Raw genomic sequence first — 20,902 nt, 5'->3', positions numbered from 1 at the left:
ATTAGAAGTCAACTTTTTACATTTCTCAATTACTTCTGACCTTCTCCATGTTAGCAATTTAAAAATAATTACTTCCAACCTTCTCTATGGTGAGAGGAGAAAAAGAAATGGAATGGAAGTGTTATGTCTTCTGTTTTATCCTAAAACTTTTCTCAAGGTATTTATGATTTGCTTGACTTATGATAACTAGTGGCAAACTCCTACTATTTCTTGATATTTGGTGGTCTTTTATTGGGTTTCACTTAATGTTACTCATGATATTCAGCATAGAAGTACGACAGGAAATGGCTTATATACTAAAATACAGGATCATTTAGTGATATTTATGATTAATGTATTCACTAGTAGCAATTTTCATCTAGGTCGGTGGATAATCTTGCTTGGGAAATTAGCATTTGGGGTGTTATAGTAAACATATTATCGAGTGAATTGGAACTTGCAGGGTTTTATGTATAATTATACTTGTAAATTTGGGTCATCTGCTTCATGGATGTGTTTTGTTGGAGGAGAACTTTTCATGGAACTTATTTCAGTATTTTGTGTATGATAACTTGAGTTAGCCTTCCCTGTAGCAATCCTCTATTTTTTTACATGCTGCATAAAACTTGACTTGTATACATGTTCAGTTAGTCTAGATGTCATGTGGGGTTTCACTAAACCATTGCAAGTTCTGTAATGCAGCCATTGAAGGTGAACTGGAAAAAGCTATCTTCAAAGCTTGTGGTATTCGAGACATTAATTTTGGAAATTTATATAAAATTGGCTAGGGAGAAGTAGTTGAACAGATAAAGGAGTAAGCCAGAGATTTAGAATAACTTGTGTATGACATGTATTTTGTTTCGCCTCTAAAAGTATGTCTTCTCTTGCCATCATGCTGATTTTATTTCAAAAATACATATTAGGTTCATTCATTGGCGACAATGATATCTCTTAAAATGGAGATTACTGCAGATGCATGGGAGGATGATCCAAATGGGGTCACTCTTGCTAATTGCGTGGACTCAAGTCTTCCAGAAAATATCAGAGTTTTCAGTATTCTACCCTCAAAAAAGATAGTTTATGTCTCCTATTTCTTAATAAGCCTGTGTCTGTTACTCTAGTTATTGTCCAATTGATAACCACAGATAAAAGCACATTTACCTAGAGACTTTTGTTCATTCTGTTCATAGTTGAGAATTGAATTTTCATTATCATTAACTGTGGAGGAAAAACTTGTAAATTTGCTTGTAAGAATCTTGTAAATGCGCAGATTTTAAGGTTAGAAGTTAAAACAAAAACATATTTCCTTCCTTCCTGCGGGTTATAGCAAGTAAATTTGTTGGGCTGACCTGAAACAAGCATATCTCGTAAAGTAAGAAAATACTCCCTAGTGTACATCATTAGTTTGAAGGCTACGACATAGTATCAAAAGCAGTCTAGTGCAGACCGTTATGTCCGTTATGTTTTCTTATCCTTTTTGCTGATCAGTTGTTCATTATGGCATTGATTTGATTCTTGCCATAAGGGAACCATCTCAATATAGTAAATAGTAACACTTCTCATCCCCCTGCCTAGCATTTCACAGTTTAAGTTTTAATTATATAATCAGAGAGGCATTTTATATATATATATATATATCTATATATATATATATATATATAACAGCCTCCCAAACATCCCTAGCAGTGGGAAGAACAAGTATGGTTTACCTATGTCAAATTTCATGGAGTTCAGTAGCAAAGTGATTAGCATCGAGATATCTATTCTCCGGTCGTTCATTTTGTGGTGTAGTTCAAGATTTCTATTTCTCCAGTTAAGTGCCTATGTTTTCCTCAACCATAAATAACCAAATAGACAAATTGTGTTTGTAAGAAGTAAATTGAAAAGATAAATGAGAAGAATCACCGCCTTGGTTCATTGTTGTCTCGGTTGAGACTTTGTTACAAAACTCTCGACTTCTATCGGTGCCGCTGGATGATGTATCCCAGTAAATGTTGCTCGGTGCAACAAGAATAGATCATCCATATGTAACAAATAAAAAGTAACAAATTAATAATCAATATGTGACAAGAACAATAAATCATTGACCTCGACAAAGTAGTGGTGAGAGTTAGTCTTTGAAATGCTTACGACCACACTTAGACATTAGATAATCTTTAATTGTTAATAGACCAATAGAAAGATATAACTCATTGATATGTAATAAATCATTTAATATGGTGGGATTTAGCACAAATCAACTCAATCAAATGGAGATGTGCATATTAATCCAATGCATGTCATGTAAAGTGGCAACTCATGGACAACACCAAATAAATCAATATCCTCAAAACCTATGTACACCTGGATGGGCTTGGGGTTGGTCAGCCCAATGGTTCATGGGGGAGAACTGGGTTGTCCATATGTCGTACTCAACTTGCAGTGCATACTATTTCAACGTGCTATCATTCTCATCAGAGACGATCTCAACATGCACCTTTTCATGATTAATAACTCATATCTAGTATGATATCAATTTCTATATCACGATTATAAACACCAGATAGAAGCATGGTAGGAAAATCTCCATAGAGCGAGTTTTCAAGTAGGCATGTAATCTTATATGCAATTAGCTCATTATATATCCCATCTGGCATCAATATTATTGGATTTGTCATTTAGCATGAAGTTCCTCTTACATATCAATTATTGAAGTAATTAAATCAATTAAGCACTTAAGATATGTCAAGTCACCTGATGTTTCTATAACCTCTCAAGACCTTGCTTATACGACACACCCTTACACTTAATATACTACATGAATTGTTTAATTAAGGAAAACTATAACCTATTGAAGGTCAAGTCTGAACTTACCTTGAAGCAAGTGCCACAATGTTAACGAATGGACATTCTTTTCTGTAATGCTTTTTATAGCTCCCAATCCTTTAAAAATACGATCTCCTCGATTATCTGATTATACCCTTTCCCGCCCCACCTTATTTGCTGGAGGGAGGATACAATTGTTGTAGATGCAGTCCTGTATTGACATGATAAGAATTCGGTCAACAGAAATCTAACGTCGAGCCACTGAGGTCAAAACCATAAAGATCTTCTAGAATTGGATCCCTCATAAGTTGTAGATCTCAAATCTCAATTTTCATTCGATCCCAATCATTAATTGATCCCCAAATTGGATTAAATCTCTAATTAAGATTAAGGAATGATAGGAAAATACTAGAATCAAGGTAAGATACTTACCCTCTTATCAATAAGAGTTGATTTTTTCAAAAATTGCCAAAATCTGAGATTTAGAGTTCCAAAAATGTAATTTGAATAGTAAGTTTGAATTGAGGATTCGTAAGTCTACCCATATTCCTCCTCTATGAACGTCAGGCCCCCCTCTCTCGATCCTGGGTCCTTTATACCTTGCACTTCGCGGCTGTAAGCTCCCCTTATACGACCACAATGACCCCTGACCCCTTAACGATTACGTCTACCTGCCCACAAAACCATGATTCATGATCCTAGATTCCTACACAACCACGGCACTGTCCACACAACTGTGAAGAACAACAATTGATGACACCAACAATAAAAAAAAATTGTCTCTCTTTCGTTGTTTTGCTGTCCAAAACACATCCGAATCCATCGGGATGAAAACCAAATATGCAAATCACTTCAAAAAACCCTATAAACCCGTTGGAATACTAAAATTACCAATCTAGTGTCATTTGGCATATATTTGACCGTGGTCAGCTGTTATTTTCTTAATTCTCTAGTTTACTACCTAAGTGTCCGAATTACTCCCTAGTCCCCTAAGACCATCCAACCAAGTCCTAAATCATTTTCTGAACCTACAGGAGCTTTCAAGTCTCGATTCTAAACTCATTTACTCCAAATATTGATTTTGCTTAAACCATTTGTTTTCTCCAAACTTCTAGTATTTAGTATTCTTTTCGAAAATACATCTAGGTCGCTGGATATCCATGTCATCCATTCTCGCAAGTCATAATTCACATTTTGAAGCTATGGGATGTGTCATTTAAGGGAAAAGCGTTCTAATACTCAAAATGATCAGACTGGTTCTTACGAAATTCTGGGCCCTTGATTCTGGTGAGAAAAGGAGTTTATCTTTGTATTCTTTTTGAGTCGTTTCAGTTATTAGTAGGTAGTATAGAGCTTCCTTCATTACATTGTTCCATGATATTAGTCAATTTGTGCGATTTGCATGTCTATCTGTTGTCTTTGATTTGTCATAATTTAGTTAGAAAATGATGTAGCAGTTATGGTTTTCTTTTCGTGTCAGTTAGTGATTAGTAGGGTTCCTTCATTACATTGTTGCATGATATTGGTCCATTTGATCATTTTCTAGTCTATTTTCTGTATGATATGTCTTTATTCAGTTTGAAATGATATTGTTTTCTGATCCTCTATAGTAAATTCATTTTAAACGAGCTTCAGGAGGTTTGATGCCAGAAGAGAGTGTAATGCACGCAAGTATTCTTATCTTATTCCTGCTGAGATCATCGGGATAAAGAATGATTCAACTTCTTCTGAAATCGAGTACCGTAAAGCCAATTTTAATGATATACTGAATTCTTTCGAGGAATTTTCAAGTCTATTAGATTTAACTTCTTTTAATGGTTGTGTATCATATTCTCTAAAATTTTCTTTTAAATTCCTCAATTTGTAAGTGATTTGTATTGTGATGTGAAATTAGATCTTAGACCTAACACATACCCCAAAAGTTAGCTGATATACTGTGGTTTCACGGTATTTTTAATGCTTTTCCTTAAGTTTAGTGTGTGTCCAAAATCCTTTTTGTATTAATTTTTATGTAAGTTTCTCTTTATTTGCAGGAAATCTATCTAAAGATGAATGCGGAAGTTTTTGAGCAAGAAATGCAGAAAATTTACCACCTACGGAGCTTGTGATGGTCCGTCGTGCCTGTGACGGTCCGTAGGTGGCATCGTAGTGAAGCTGCTGAAGGAAGATGGGGGAAGTCTGACCAAGTGTGGGGTTACGAAGTGCATGACGGACTGTCGTAGCCATGACGGTCCGTCCTGCTGGTTCATCGTGATGATCAGAGAAGTAGTCCCAATATCCAAATACCAAGAGCTTAAGTGTTATGGAACGGAGGCCCTCGACGGACCGTTGTGCCTATGATGACCCGTCATACCTGCTGTCGAGGGTAATAAAGAGAGCAGCAGAAGAATTTGCAAAGTATGGGACGACGGAGTCCATGACGGCCCGTCGTGACCACGACGACCCGTCGCGAGGTCCGTCGACCTAGCCGCGTTTTGACATATTTTTAGCAAATAGAGTCCTTCTTTGATTAGGTTTTTGTTTTTTATAAATAGTTCGAAAAACCTCGTTTTTGGGGTTAGACTCTATTATGGTTAGAATCTTGATTATTACACACTTTCATGTTAGATTCTTTGTTAGGAGATTATTTTGGATACTATACTTTGGATTGTTACACTTTTCTTTGGAGTTGATTGTTGGTGATTTTGTCGATTAATCAAGTAAATTTCTGGATTTTCTTCTTTCTCATTGAAGTAAGTGCGTGAATTCTTATATTACATATATGAATATTATGATTATGACTATGGGTAACTAAACTCCATAACTAGGGTTGTGGGAACCATAGGCGAATAATGAGGTAAAACCTAACTAAAATAACAATTCTAGAATAGTGTCTTGCATGTATTGATAATTCTTTTGTTTAGAAGTATTTTTAACGGATGACCAACGTTAGAAATCGCCTTAATGCTACTTGCCGGACCAAGGAGGTAGATAATAGGAAAAGTATTATCAACATAAATTTAGTGTATACTATCTAATAGGCTAATATTGATTGGTACGAAGTAATTACTTAGTCAAATATCGAATACAATGCTTAATATGAGGTAAAGGTAAGGGTTAGTATAGCAACACACTTAGCCGGACCAAGGTGCGGAGTGAAATTTTCTAGATGCCGGACCAAGGATTTAGAAATGCATAACTTATCACTTTGCATGCAAGACACTAGGAAAGAATTGTTATAGTTAGAATTATCAGATTAGGAACCCGTTGGGAACACGTAAACCCTAGTTACTTTTATTAATTGATTAAACTCCAACATTTGAATATGTTAGGTTTCTACTTTAATCTAGTTAGTTATTTTTATTCATTTAGAAATAAAAAAACCCCTTTTATTGTCTTTGTTTTCTAAGGAAATAATTTACGAAATAATAGTAATAATAGATTGAAGTTAAGTCTGAACTATTTTCCTCGTGGGAACGATCCCAACCTCATTAGTTGGGTTCTTTACTTGATACGACCGCTTTACTTCTTATTTGAGAAGTAAGTTTGAGCGTATCATTAGCTCAAAGGGAGGAGGATTGTCCAAGCCTTATAAGGTGTCCACCCATCTTATTAAAAATCGATGTGATACTTTTGTAATTTTTAACACCCACCTCACGCCAAGTGCTTAGCATTTGGTGCGTGGGCAATTTTTGTTTTGGGGTTTCCAACATCGCGTGAGACGGTCCCTGCTCTAATACAATATTGAGGTCTTAGGTATAACTCACACCCCAAAAGCTTATCTCAAAGGGAGGAGGAGGATTGCCCAAGTCTTATAAGGAGTCCACCCATCTCATTAACCACCGATGTGAGACTTTTGTCATTTAACAGTGATATGACTCAACTTTCAATTTTTTTTTCTCCGGTGTGTATCTTCAAGAGCTCTTCTGTCTGGTGTCACGATCGGGGAGCACCCCCTAGAAGTAACACAACGTACTTGACCTCTCGGAGGTCTTATACAAGCCCATAGTTATCATTCATCACATTAACATAGTAAATTTTGCGAAATGTTTATAACTTTTTATAACACCTCATATGCTAGAAACTTTACTTCATAAACATATAAAATATAAGTCATAATACATATATAGACTCTAATTCTCTTTGCCATCTTAGACTCAATAACTTTGGATTACATTAGGGACACAACCCTTAAGACATAATACAAACTATACAATATTTAAAGACTTTACACTAGAGACATAAGTAGGAGATCCTTGAACTTAGAGATTCCTTTCATTGAGCTTGGGAATCATCTATCAAGATCTTCACCATTCAAGACATCCTTTAATCATCCATAACCTACACTTTGTGTAAAAAGTAGAGAAGAATGGGATCAGCACAAGAATGTACTAAGTATGACAACCATGCATTTAAAAGGGACATTTTCTTTGAAATCATACTTCATGCTATTTTGAGTAAATCATCATAAAACCTTTATCAATAACATATATATATATNCACCTTCCTAGAACTTCCTAAGGAGCTACTTGTGCAATGTCTAGATGGGTTCATTACTTCCACCTATCCTAAGTAACCTCCCTTAAGTCATTCTATTTAGGGTCCTGGTCATTTAATTTCCATTGTCCATTTTACTTTAGGGAAACTATAGCCTTAACCGACATAGACCATGTGATGCTAAACATGGAATCTGGTGTCATGAAACCCTACACCAAAAAAAGGTGGTCTACCGGCCAAAGTAGAACCTACATGACATAGCTTTCTAGGTGGATCCACTAGCTAGTATCCTATGGTGGTAACATAGTTTCTGGAACTTGGGGATTCATGGAAATATCAACTGTACATCCTATGTTGGGTCATGAGGCTATCCACCCCATGAGATTTATAGTAGACCTACCTTCCCACATTGGAAAGGGACACACACTCATATACAAGTTCACTCGGTGCTAAACTAAGTTCCCTTTATTGAAAAAGCCCTCATTAATATTTATTTATAAAAACATAGGCTTAGGAGAGTCATCCCCTCATATTCTTAGCTCATAGCTTATAGATGAAAGTTCATCAACCTAAATCATGTGAGAATATCCTTTCACATGGACATAGCATGTGTATTAGCACTATCTAGTTTAGTGTACACATGAATACACCATTCAAGGCCCCTCTCTTGACTAGATCTGCATACATGTGTGTGTGTATTCATTTATGTGAGCAAACCTTTCACATAACACATTAAGTCACACAAGTTCATACATACATATTCATACATATAGAAACCAAAACTACAGCTATCCAATCAAGGTACACATGTGCAATGCATAGGCAAAGTCCCATACCCTTGCCCATACTAGTACACCTATCAAGTCATCCTAGTAAAGAATACATAAAATACTTCACATACATATACTTTACATGCATAGTAGTAGACATTAGTGAATATGAGAACAACCTTTCATTTATACACCATGACCTATACTACTTGTAATATGCATGTGAGTAAGAGTGTGTGTACATTGGTCAACATGATCACATAACGGCTATCGATTACTCCTTGAGGCAGCCATCCTCTTATACCACATTATACTTCCAAGAACATACCACACAACACATAATAACATAGGAGGCAAGACAATATAAACATTATAACCGAGGCTCCTAACTTTAGCTATTTACACTTTCATATAAGGGGTAAATGGGTAGGGGCTATTAACCATTTTAACACATCAATGGAAGCACCTATACAATACCCTAACATAAATATACTCATGCTCATACAATAGCCACACAGCCTAGATCACAACTAGATAGGAAGATAGGCACAATTACATCATAAGGTGATCATCTAAATCTCTAAATCATATATTCATAAATTTGCCTTCAAGTCCATGGTCAATACATATATAATGACAATAAAGTAAACACAACCACCATAAGTGGACCATACCACACAATGCCATACAAGGCTTCATCAACATTACTATAAAGAAATAGAGAAGTAGAAGAGTAGAGAAAATAAGCATTCTTACCAATTTCTCACCCTTTGATCATCATTGATCAATACTACTTATTCATCAATAACTCACATATATGTCAGTATCTAAATATACTTTAAACACATAAGAAACCATGTACAAGTCGCTACAAGATTATACTACAACATAATACAACACATCAACATACTAGTAAAGTAGAATAACATAGATCATTAGCTAATTTCCCTTGCATTGATTTAGATCATATTTCATACAATTATGCGTCTAAGGCAGTATCTAAACCTACATTTAACCATATTGAAATCATAATTACATACCCTCAAGATTAAGGTTACAACATAGGCATTTAGGTTTATCGATTTTCTAGAGTATAGAAGACTTTGCCATTACTATGAACTCTCTAATACTTTGATCATAATTCATATTTTATCAACAATACACTCATTAGGAAGTAGCTAATTCAGTAGGAAATCAAGAAGAAACCATGCTTGATATAACAACAACTCAAGATCCATCACACACTTAGCTTTTTGACTTCATAGCATAAAGAAATCTAGATCAATTAATGTAAGACTTTCTTAATTTGATAATTAAGGATTTATACCTAAAAAATTCATCCATTATATCACCCTAAAACAGTAGCTACAACAGTTTATACATAATAAAAACTCTACACAACCGATCTCACAATCGACTTTAAGGCAACATGTAGAAACATAGGCTATTCATGTTCAAATCTTCATACATTTATAATCATGGACTGATCATCATCAATTAAACATAAATTCATGTAAATAACAGCATATACAATCACTTCAACGTATAGAATCATAATTCGATCGATAAAAAATCAAGATCATAAGGCCCATGCAAGGCTAAATCATTTTGGTGATAGAGCATGGGTTCATCATGCAATTGGATTGAAAACCATTTCCAAATCAGTAGATAATAATTAATACATTCATATTATGCCTTTGAAATCAGTTTAGGAAAGAACCCATGGAAGATTGAAGAAGAAAGTGTTTGATCATATTTTCCTCTTTTGAAATCTTTGAGAATGGCTCTCTAGATGAAAAGATAACTAGAGATGAAGATCACCATACCTTTGTCTAGTTGAAACCTCTTAAAATTGATGATTCATCCATGGAAAACCAGCTTGAATCTGTTCTTGAGCTTCACCAACAATGGTGGTTTCTAGAGGGAGTATTTTTGGAGGTAAATGTTTCAATCTTGTGAGAGGATTCTAGAATGGGGTGGTCACGTTTTTGATGACTTATATACACCCAAAATATCTAATAAACCTATTATGTCAATGTTAGGACGTGGGGTGAATTTCCCATTCACCCCTTTAATGAAACAGACGCAGGCTGCAAGTTGCAGGCCACCTGCGGTGAAGGTAGTGACGGGGCGTCGTGGCCTTGACGGGCCGTGCCTGGACTCCGTCGTTAGGTACTTAGACAAATATTGGATTGATACCTGCTCAAGTCAAGTCCCCATTGACGATACCTGCTCGACGGTCCGTTGGTGGACCAACGATCCGTCGTTGGGTCCTCCAATGGACACTGCCCAAGCAATGTCTTAGGCAGCTTTGGGTCCTTCTTTTGGGGCCTCTTGTGGGGTTCTTTAAAGTCGTACCCGGATGTTTCCAATATTATTATAACTCTTAACAAGTTATATACCTTTCACATAAATTTCATCCCAAACAAACACCTATAAGACGTCCAAACAGCCTGCCCCCAACATGACATACGATGAACGTCTTAGGGGCTATCTTTCGAACGCCTTGGACATTTGACCTTCAAACTTCACGAAACTTCATATAAAAACATTAAAAATCAATTTAAACCATTTTAAGACTTATTAGTATAATTTCATTCAGATTTAGGCATGCATAGATACATGAGACACATAAGCAACTATTCGTCGAACGTCTTGGTCGTCCCTTGACGTTCGACTTCCAAATCACTTCCAACTTTGCACACTGCCTCTAAACCATATAATAAGACATTTTAGAACATTAGAAATCATGAAACACCCATAAACACATAGAACCACATATTAGGCATCTAGGTGACTTAGTCGTCGAACGTCTTAGTCGTCCCTTAACATTCGACTTCCAATACCTCTAATATTTTAGCTACTTCCTATATACTATATTTTAAGCATATTTAGGACATTAGAACTTTAAGAAAAACATGTTAGGCTCTAAACACCTTAGCTTATTTTCGGGGTCTTACATGTGGTTTGTGAGCTATTGCATAGAACAGGATTTTTTACCTTGTGCACCCAAAGAGTAGTGGCTGCGGGTTAACCTTGTCATAGAATAAAAGAATTATTCTCTATATTAGTCTAAAAGGACTTACATTAGGTTTCACTTGGATAGTTCACGAAACTTCAGAAAATGTTACTTGCCAATTCAGTGGATGAGTGATTTCATTTTATGATATCTAGTCGTTTTCCATAGATAAAAGAGAATGATTTTGCTCTCTTCACTTGCTGTTTGTGATTTGTGTTGCAGGGAGAACATCCTTTCCACAATTACTCAATACGATCCAAGTACAGGAAACAATCTCCTGCCAGAAACTTGTTAAAAAATGACAGTCTCTTAAAAAAAGGGAGGCCCTCTAGTGAGAAAGAAATATCTGGGTCTGAGGAGTGTGATGGAGAACAAATCGGTAAAAAGCAGGGGGTTCTAACGGTTGTTGAGGCTGAAAATCAACTGTAATGAGAAAGTTAGTCATTCAAAGGATCTCAATTCTGCTATACCAATTCAAGCAAGATGGCTCCATGATCCGATGCAAGAGATAAACTTAACACTGCTCATTTCCGAAGGATTTTTCACCGTCATTGTGGAAAATTGGATAAGTTGCTCGGCATTAATTATGTAGAAGTTTCAATTTGTGGAGAGTCATTCATGTTACATCAAGTAATTCTCTTTGATTATCATTTTGCCCTGTTCATTCTTTCTAAAACGTTTTAAAAGGGAACACTCTTCAACTTGCTAAAAATATTTATATCGCCTGGATACTTGTCCATTGAACAAGGGTGCCACTTGGTAAGCAAGGATCTGTCTGTCCGCAGGAAGAAATGTATTGTAGTTGCATTACCAAGATTCTCATTTGCCTTGATGTACACATTTCAATTGGGGTGGTCATAAATGTCCTTCTTATGGATCCAGCAAAATGCATTGGTATCTTCTTTTATTTGATACACCAAAATTTGTTAGAACTTTATTTTACTTGTTGTATACGTAACTATATGGGATACTCGTCCTTGAGTCCATGCATGAGCCGAAAAGATGGCTAGTGATTTTTCAATATGGCAGCTTAATGACCAAGCAGAATGAACTGTTGTTTACTTTCTTGAGTTTCATTACATGCAGTTGTTTATTTTTTTTATTCAGTTTTATGTGCTTTGTTGTGATCTGTGTTTTTGTTGACAAGATATGTTGTATGCGTCTAAGCTTATATTGTTTCTCTTTTTGAGATACGTAAAATGGTAGGGAAAGCAGTTACGGTAAAACGCAATCTTCTACCACATGATATTTTGAGAATGTCATTATGCAAGTTTTCAAGGATTGTGTTACCCCTAGCCCCATCAGAAGTTTTGGTTTTGAAGGAGAACAATTTTGCTTTGAGAAACCATCCAGGCAACATAATAAGACGTGAAATGTTGACATTGTCGGAATCAGATGATATTCTCAAGGCAGTTGATGACTTCTACTACTCTACAATGTTACCTCAGCTTTCTAGATTTTTAGACCCTTCAAAGTCCCTTTGGAGTGAGTGGGTAGAAATACTGGATGCAAACACAAGCATTCCAGATTATCAATTAGAAGAAGTAAGGGTTGCTTGGAAATTGTGGAAGGCACAGTATGATAGCAGAACTAAGTTTCCATCAGTATTGGCTCAAGGTACATTATGCATGATCACTAATTTGATGTTCTGTCAAGCCCTTTCCTCTTTCCTTGGCTTACTGGATGTTAGGCCCAGGTCAGGTATATGTAAAACAATAAAATATGTTTCTGCCTCTTACTGCACCATCTTGTATCACTTGGTGCACAAGTTTGAATTGGGTTTATGGAATTGTATCATTGAAATGATTTGTATTTCTCCTGTGCAGAGTCTGGTGTCTTGTGATGGTCAAATTGTTAGGAGCAGCAATCAAAGAGTAAAACCTCTGTTTGATATTTGCTAAAACAAGGACGGAACCTTTTGGGCATGCATGTCGGCAAGTCTGTTCCACTATCAATAGTATGACCACCAGACAACTATTACTCTACCTATACTTGGCATATGCAATAGTAACTCTAACTTGCCATTATCTTCACTTCTTTTTTTTTGTTTGTCAAAGAAGAAAATAGTTTATTTATAGAACACGGACAAATATTTTTGAACCAACTTTTCTTTTATAAATTCAAATACCATATAATTCTCATTCTCTCTCTAGGTTCAATAATTTAGGCTTACTTATCAATGCGTAAAAACAGAAATTTTTTTCAACAAAATGCTTATATGTATATACAATCTATTGATATTGTATACATAGTTTACAATCATGTATAATCATGTATCAGAGATACATATACATTATTGATATAAAAAAGTATATATATATATATATATATGTATATATATTATTTAAATCAATTCAAATCTCCTCTAAATAATCCCAAATTTTAAAAATGAGCTCCTCTCAATGCTTTGAGTATTTTGATATATATTATTTACTCAAAATGATTCAGGTTTACTTCACATCCATTTTTGAAGTTGAGCTTTAAACATGGAAGGAAGAAGAAAAAAAGAGGCAAAGAAACAAGAAAGAAGAATGAATGAAGGAAGAGCAAATAGTTGTTGGAAGAAGACAAAGTAGATGTATTTAGCTTATTTTGGGGTCAGAAATTTTGACCAAATCAACATTTTTTTTAATTCCAAATAATTCATCAAAATACTTTGATAATATTTTCGCAAAAGCAATACAAAAAAGACAATATTTTTAAGAATTTAAAACAGGTAGTTCTATACATATTACTCTCAAGTAATATAAATATTATTGTACTAAGAAATAACTACAAGAAGTAACAAAACTGTCATGCATTAGAATTGTGAGTACATATTTTCGGGACCAGTGACCAACCTCTGAACAAGCATAACAACCTCTATAGTCTGAATCCGCATGAAGAACGTGATGAGTTGCCATGTCTACCTCCACCAAACTCAAGACCACCCTTAGCCAACTACACCAGGGCCCTATGACAACCTCTAACAAAGGGTTCTTCTTCACTACACTCGTAGCAATCATCACCAAGAGCAACCTATTTCGAAGGCCAAACTGGAGTGAATGAGCTCCAACTCCTTAAGGCCCAAAATGCACGCACAAATGTCTGACCTGAACTCTATATACAAAAAGTCACCACGACCTGTCTTAGATCCCCTCGAATCTTGAGGTGCTACCACTATTGTAGCACCTTAGACTTTGGAGAAGGTACAAGAGGTTAAAGGGCAAGTCCACAAATCCAAAATGGACCATGAACCCTTCACGGAACCCTAAGTGGTCCGTTTAGGGCATCACTGGTAGTTTAGGTGAAGTGGTCTGGCCGTTTAAGGCAAAAAGGAACTTGGTTGATCTGTATGGCTCCGTAAACGACCAGTGGTGATTATACATACCGTTCAGGAATCAAGGCCACCTTGTCAGCTTTTAAGTTTGGGATATTTAAGTCTCTTTCCTATGTGTTTGTTACTAGCTATGTTGTTTTAACCCATATTCTAAGACCTATATAAGTGAGTTAATTTATAAAACTACCCATCGATATGCTTAAATTACACCTTCCTAAGAAGTATAAATGGTCGTTGTTAAATAAAGAACCTAATTGAAGTTAGGGTCGATCCCACGAGGAATATGGTTTAGACTTAGGATAATTTATGGTTGATTATACGTTTAGTCAGATTACTTCTATAAAAAAGGGGGGGGGGATTTTTAACATACAACAACAGTTGATTCATTTGTATTAATAAGTAACAAGTACAAGTTTCACAGTTTGTAATATCAATATGAGAGGAAACTGTCATGACCCACAAGTACACCTTAGAAGTTAGAGCGTCCTTGTGTCGCCACACGGCAAATGAGACTTCAAGAAGTCCCATCTAAGCCACTTTTACCATTCTTTGCATAATAAACATACTAAATGAGTAAGAATTTAAAACTTTCTTCACACACGAAGAACTATTTTCATAATCATTACACAAGCGAAAGACTTTCATTTAAAACACTAAACCTTTAAAACATATCCTTGAACCATCTAAACATTAGAGTAGACAACACTTGGGACTAATCCCATACAAGACATAAAATAAAGAATAAGACATAAAGGAACACGTGTGGATATTTTTCTCGAATCGATGAGGACTCACAAATACTTCATCTTTAACCCTTAGAAACCTATCCATCCTCCATAGCACATTAAGACTTCCAATTCCCTACACTTTAGTCAAAAGGGGGAAAGAAGGAGTTAGCACATTAGATGTATTAAGTATAGAAGCCATGCAAAAATCATGAAAAAGGGACATTTAGTAAATAACATGCTTTCATGAATTTTGATAAAAACATCATATAATAAGTATAATAACAACATTTTAAAACTTAGAAACACATGAGAAATCATTTAAGCAAATATTCACATTTTTAGAAAACATTACAGTGAACTCACTTCACTGTACAGTGAAGTGCATTAGCTTCACTTTGCACACCTTTTAACATATAATTCACTCACTAAAAGTTATCCTAAGACTCAGTTAAGTAAGACAAAGAGAGACCGCTCATACACCCTCTCTAGGCACACCTAAATGATCCTTAAGACCACCCATAATGAGATCAACATACATTTACAAGACATCAAACATATGAACATGAATCCTCCTACCAAAGGTGATTCTAAGATTCACTTGAGTGAGTTGTGAAGCGACCGACCATACAATCCCTTATACACACACTTAAGAGATCCTATAGACTACCTAAGATAGAATCATTCTCACTTAATACTTTAGCATACATATAATATGACATTCTCCCCTACAAAGGTTATCAAAAAACTTACTTAAGTAAATCAAGAAGATAACGTCCATAATGACCTCTCCAAGATTACCTAAGTAATCCTTAAGAGTACCTAAGTTTGGATCATGTCTACATAATCAACCATCTTATTCGTAAGACTTATCTAGAGTCATTCGTAAGACTTATCTAGGTAAGATAAGAAGTGAACATTCCTATGCCCCTTCACACCTTAACTAGACAACCCTTAACTACTCTAGATAAGTACTTATTCATTTAACATACATTATTAACTTAAGTCATTACTTTCATTAGTTCATTTAAGACTTATTCATCACATAAGGACATTCAAGTAATGGTCTTAGACAAGACCTAGGGACTCCAACTAACACCTTCAAAGCCTATTGTGCAATGTCTAGATAGTGTCCCATACAACCACCTAAACTTCATTGAATTTATCTTGTGCTAGTAAGTATGAGAATAAACAATAACCGACATAGACCATGGTAGAAAAACATGGAATCCAGAGTTCTAACCTACTCCGATGAGGATGTTCTACTTGCCAATGGTAGAACTTGGACACATCCCATGTAGACATATGGTTAAGGAATATGAAGGGCGTGCCTTTTAATCTAGTCTCATTCTTTAGGTAGAACTACTTCCCTTACCATACTCACTCGGTGATAGCCTTTGTTCTCATAGGGTAATTCACATTTAAGGTTCATATAAAGGGGTTCCATATCAAGCATAACCTAATCACATTCACCCTACCAAAGAGGACCTCTACAACTACCTTCTAATAGCAAGAAGAAGCTCATCATGACTTTCCTAAGGTTTGATATGATGCCATTCCAGCCAATCAACCTTAATTCTATCATTCCTTTACTTGAAGGATATCATTACGACTTTCGACTTCAACATTCATAACCTTACCACTAGGTTCAAGGTTTCACATAAAAGACCATCTGAACATCATTCAACGTCACATGTCATTCATTCATTCAAGAATAAGAGGTTTTAGCATCCTAAGTCAAGACATCTCATATTCACATTTATACATACATCAAGTAAGGGACACAAGTCAACCAAGACAAGACACAACATACTTCACTTTAACACATATCACATGTCATTCTTTAAGTCACTTGGGAATAACCATTATCATCTTATGTCATCCTATACCCTACCATATCATTATCAATATAACCATCATAGACTCATATAGTCAAGTAGGAACAACAATGCATCAACTCTAAGACTATACATAGAAGCACATAGTCATAGTCGACATGATTTCCTAACATACATAAAAAGAACACATACTTTCACATTACTTCACATATAAATAGATATGCTCATACTTCACATAAATCAACAGCACAAATCATCATAATACTTCAAGTAGTACCGACAAGGCCGTGATCATCTTATTGCATAAAGTAACACCGACAAGGCCAGATGAATTCACATAGCACCGCCACATTAAGTGGACCATACCAATCACAACATAATTGATGTCAAATTAACATAAAATAAAAGGAATTAGGGCATTATACCCCCATTCCATCTTACCACTTCAATTTCAAAGCTAAATCTTCCAATTCAATACTATAAGACCCTTACCCATGGCAATAACCAATAATTCACTACAATTATATCAATAATAAATGAAATAGGTCAATTTATTGCATAACTTATCAATCTAATACAACCTAGATATCAATTTATTACAATTATCACATAAACCGATAGCCCATAGAAAACTACACTAGAATTCATAAGCCTTAAGTCGATATCAATTCAATAAGCCTAATATTCAACAGATCTAAGAATATTCAATACTCACTTATCAAATTGAAACATCCTATAAACCAATGAATCATAATATATACGTGAATCAAAAGCCCATAACAATCTACACTTGAATTAATCAATATCAAAGCATGATCACATAACCCATATTTTAGACAAATTGAGAGATATGTGAAGGTCAAGGGTTCATGGAGAATTTAATTGGAGAACATCAATTATACATCAATTATATCATATCTTAACGTTTGAAAACCTTTCATGCAAGAACCCAAGACTTAGAGTAGAAATTGGACTTTTTCATCTTTTTTCATCTTTGAAAATCATCTTTGAAATTGGATCTAATGTGATAGAAAGCCTTAGATTATGAACTCCCATACCTTATTATAAGAACCAAATGATAATTGAAGAAGAAAAACCATTGAATAACCATCTTTAGGCTCCATCTTCACCTTGAACTCTAATGGAGGTTTTTGAAGAAACTTTGGAAGGGAATGTGTTTTGATTTAGGTGTTAGGGTTTAAATGAGAGTTTAATGACTTATATACTATTAAAATACCCATAAACACTCAAAACAACCTTCTAAAGTCTTGTTGGGGGTGTGGGGTGAATTTACAAGTTCCCCCCTCACTTGGCAGTGAACTGCACGCAGGGACAGACCAATCGACGCCCAGCATCGACGGTCCGTGGTCTTACCCACACCCCATCGATGGGGTGTCGTTGGTTGATCCTGCAACTCCTCAACCTGTACAAATGGATCCATCGACGCCACCCATTGATGGGCCGTCGTCGGGTCAGTCGATTGCCACTGCCTGACAGTGTTGAGCTCCAAGTTGGGGTCCTCCTTTAGGGCCACTTATGGGTCCTATGTGGAGTCGTACCCGGACGTTTACAACAAAAATATGTTAGTATACATTTTTAGGACCTACCACATCAATTTTATCCAAAATGAACACGTAAAACTCGACAAAACATACATAGACGCAAGGTCGTTTCAAGGCAAACCTTTCGAATGTCATGGACGTTTGACCTCCAAACTTCACAAAACTCGACACACTGCCTATATACACCATAATAACTCATTTTTGGACCTTACAACATCATGAATAACATATAAACACATAAAACAACATATGAGGCACATAGGTGACTTAGCCGTCGAACGACTTGGTCTTCCCTTGACGTTTGACTTCGAATGCACCTAAAATCTTAGACACTGACTCAAACCCACATTATAAACCATTTTAGGACCTTTGACCATCATAAAAAACATGTTAGGCTCTAGATTCACCTAAGACATTTTTGGGATCTTACAGAAACTAAGACATATGTGTTCCTTATAAGTTCTTAACGCAGCATTCATAAAAGTAGTAACTCTTCCCTAGTGTTAAACATTCAAAGTCAGTAAGTTAGGTTTCTCCTAAGTGATTGGTCATCCAAGTTGAAAATTTCACCACACAACTTGGTCGGTATGGGTGTATGCTTTACTAACCCTTACCCTTGATCTCAGATTAGCTCTCACTTATTTTGGTTTTTCATTAGATGGTGGATTATCACTTTCACGATCGGGGAGCACCTCCTAGACGTAACCGACGTCTTTTTCCTGGAAGAGTCTTAGACTAGACCTTAGCATACATAATTGCATATCATAGGTAGAGAAAATTCAAAAAAATTTAAAACTTTACTTAGGAATTATACATAGACTTCTCATTTATCTATGTATGAAGTTTACATAGACTTCTCATTTAATAACATAGTCTAGTATTGTCTCATACATAATCAGCTATTATAGAAGTACAAGATTTGGTGAGATAGCTCTTACAATATTACAATATGTCTCATATAGAAGTTACAACAAAGTCTCAAAAGATAAAAATGAACATTGTCTTAGTCATAGCGAAATAGTAAAGCTAGAATAGTGGCATTGTCTTTGGACTTGAGGACTCACCAACAACTTGGGAACTATCTAATTCTTCCTTGAAAATGGCCTTGAATATCTTCAATGGACCGAACCTACATTATTGTAGAAATAGAGAGAATATGGGTTAGTACAAACCACATGTACTAAGTATGGAAACATATGCAAATAAAACATTTAGAAACATGCTAAAAAGGACATTTTGTTTAAAAGCATGCTAAGTTAAGTAAAAGCCTTTCATGCACACATAAGAGCATATACAAGTCAATAATCATAACATTAAGACATGTTCATATCTATATACAGGAATAACATCATCATAAAGCCATATCAACATGTCATAGTTTAGAGTTCATTTTATTAAAGAATTACAAGACCCGTACTCACAATCTCAATTCAAGCCAACTAGTGCAATGCTCATGTGAATCCCCATAACCCCACATAAACCAAGTAAACTAATAAAGAGACCATAGCAATACCTATACTTCATACAACATCATATCATGTATAGTCATCATCATACTAGCAATTTAGGACAATATAATGTTTATCAAATGAAACCAACATCATATAAGATCAACATTATATAGAACCAACATTATGCATTTCGTTCAATCATATGTACATAAGAACCCCTCCTAGGACTACCCTCAAGGATAACTTGTGTAATTCATAGGTAAATTCCCATATCTTTACTAACACTATGTAGTACCCCTTAAGTCATCCTAGTTAGTAACCATATTTATTACTTTCATTCATTCATTTTACTTTTGGGAACATACGCCATAAACGACAATAAACCATGTGAGCTAAACAAGGAATCAACTGTCACAAAACCCTATGTTACGATCGGGGAGCACCCCCCTAGAAGTAACATGGCGTACTTGACCTCTTGGAGGTCTTATACAAACCCATAATTATCATTTATCACATTGTCATAGGTAAATTTAGTCGAAAATTTAAAACTTTCATATCACATCATATGCTAGAACATCACTTCCAATATATGTATAAAATATCATAATACATAGTTAAAGACTCTAAGTCTCTTTGCCATCTTAGACTCAACATCATTAGAGTACATTAGAGACACAACCCTTACAACATAAACCATAAGTACATTACTAAACTTTACAGTAAGATAAGACTTAGGAAATCCTTGGACTTAAGGATTCCTTTCCTTGAGCTAGGGAATCACATATCAAGCTCCTAACCATTAAAGACATCCTTAAAGCATCCATAACCTACACTTTCGGTAAAAAGGTAAAGAAGAATGGAGTTAGTATAAGAATGCACTAAGTATGACAACCATGAAAAAACATGTATTAAAAAGGGATATTTTACTTGAAACCATGTAAAATGACACATTACATTC

The 20,902-nt window shown here is 35.4% G+C and overlaps 1 pseudogene; it reads left to right on the top strand.

The window, feature by feature from the left end:
• Nucleotides 1–635: 635 nt before the first annotated feature.
• On the top strand, nt 636–12,924 carry LOC107009809 (annotated as a pseudogene).
• The last annotated feature ends 7,978 nt before the right edge of the window (nt 12,925–20,902 follow it).

This window comes from Solanum pennellii, chromosome 2, assembly GCF_001406875.1.
Source record: "Solanum pennellii chromosome 2, SPENNV200".
NCBI classification, from domain to species: Eukaryota; Viridiplantae; Streptophyta; class Magnoliopsida; order Solanales; family Solanaceae; genus Solanum; species Solanum pennellii.
This window is presented reverse-complemented; position numbering and strand designations above follow the sequence as displayed.